Source organism: Corapipo altera, unplaced genomic scaffold (genome assembly GCF_003945725.1).
Source record: "Corapipo altera isolate COAL_440 unplaced genomic scaffold, ASM394572v1 301, whole genome shotgun sequence".
In the NCBI taxonomy this organism is placed as follows: Eukaryota; Metazoa; Chordata; class Aves; order Passeriformes; family Pipridae; genus Corapipo; species Corapipo altera.
Genome location: NW_020884926.1, coordinates 5,025,148 through 5,027,270, shown reverse-complemented (window position 1 = coordinate 5,027,270; position 2,123 = coordinate 5,025,148).

Here is a 2,123-nt window from a genome sequence, read left to right as displayed (position 1 = left end):
CCACCCAACACACAACCTGAGCCACGAGTGGCCCTAACAACTCAAACACTAAAAACTGTACGAAATGACCCCAAAAGCGGCTCTGTCCCAGCCAGCAGTGCTGCTGCAGCCTGGCAGTAGCCTTGGAAACCTCAGCCACGCTGGGGCCCGCTGCTGCCTGTCTGGGTGAGTTTGTCCTCTTTGTTTTGTTTAGGTTTTTTTTCTCCTTCTCCTTTTTCCAAGCAACTGGGCTGGCAGCACAACAGAGCTCTCCGCGCCGGCGTGGCCGCAGCTCTCGGTGCCAGCTGGTGACACACGTGGGAATGTGCATCACAAACCTCACTGCCACCTGCCAGGGCTGCCAAAGAACCTTTGAGTCCCCATTTGACTCATTTTTTTTTATTTAATATCATGCACACACACACACACACACACGTTTTGTAACCACAGGCAAGGGGATAAATGTTGCTGTCAGGTGATGGGGATGCTGTCACCCATCAGTGCTTCTCCATCCATATTCCCTGGTCCCAGGCTGTCAGGAACTCTTTTTCAGCAGACAAAGGGAAACCCCCCCACCTTTGCCACTAACACCCCCCAGTCTGGCCTCTCCAGTCCTGCAAGATTCGACCATATTAATTAAAAAAAATTTAATTTAATTAATTAATCATCTCATTAATTTTGAGGAAGAAGCAGAAGATTTTGCAAAGAAGAGCTCTGCAAACCTCTGTCAGTTTGAAGCCATTCCCTTTCGTCCTGTCACTCCAGGCCCTTGTCCAAAGTCCCTCTGCAGCTCTCTTGGAGCCCCCATTAGGTACTGCAAGGTGCTCTAAGGTCTCCCTGGAGCCTTCTCTTCTCCAGGCTGAACTCACAAGTTGTCCTGGAATGTGAGTTGCCTTCTGGAGATGCTGAGACCCAAGTGCAATGTTAAACACATCCTGATTTCTCACCTACTAGTGTGGTCCACCTTGGACAACCAGCCTGAGGTTGGGGTAAGATGTTGGGGTTGCTGTTAGGTGTGTGTGGAAGAGACAGCTGTGCTCTCTCCACCCTCTTCTCCATCACCCTCACCTTCAGGAACAACCATTCCCTCACAGTGCCACAGGCATAAGCCATCCCAGGATAATGATGGTCATGGCTCCTGCACTTCTCAGCATCCCACATCTCCCTTTGCTTCCCAAATACCATCAAAGGACAAGCATGAAAGTAGCCAGAGATGCTCATTAGCCATTTGGGCATTTTTGGTATAACTACTGCATGAGTCACAGCTCATGTCACTGCGGTCACTGCACTTCATGGCAGTCTTTCAGCTCTTTTCCTACGTGGGACACTGGGAAAGATGATGTTTTTGCCAGTCTATTTCATCAAATGGGATTTTCTGGCAAAGAAGCTCAATAAAACTTCACCTTCCAACTGCTCAGGCAAGAAACTTCACTTTATTCACCCAGATTTTCTAGGACAACTGTTAGGGCTGTATTTCTTCACTGAGGAGAGAGGACTTCATTCCCAGTGGGCTCTCAGGGGCACACATGCCTGGAACAAAACCTCCAAGGAGCTGCACCACCTTTACATCCCCTCAACAAGACCCACACAGAACCCCCCACCCCACATCCCTCTATCTGGGATATATTCTGCTTTGTTTCCTTCTCTTCAGTAAGAGAGTCCCTTAGTTAATGAGGTTATTTTGCCCATCTGAGAAGGGCACAGCAAAGTGAAACTCCTGTGATGCAACAACAGAAACTGAGAGAGGCAATAGGAAATAACCATCAACAAGGGAAATCCGTTGGATGGATTTGGATCAGCATATCTTTGGCTTCATTTTGGTCACTTGGACTCCTCTCATATCAACCACAGCATCAAGTCAACCTCTGCTGACCAGTCCATAACATGGACATGGTTTAGTGGTGGACTTGGCAGCGCTGGGTTAACAGTTGATGTTCTTGGGAGACCTTTTCCAACCTAAATGGCTCTACTGTTCTGTGATAACATCAATATCAGCATCACACCAACAAAGCCACCTCCACATCCCTCTCAGACCATCCAAGGGAGGCTGTGGATGGATGTGTTGATGACTTTGTGGCCAGTGGCTTTGCCAGCGTAGAGCTGGGATGCCCATGGAGCTGGGATGCCCATGGAACTGGGATGCT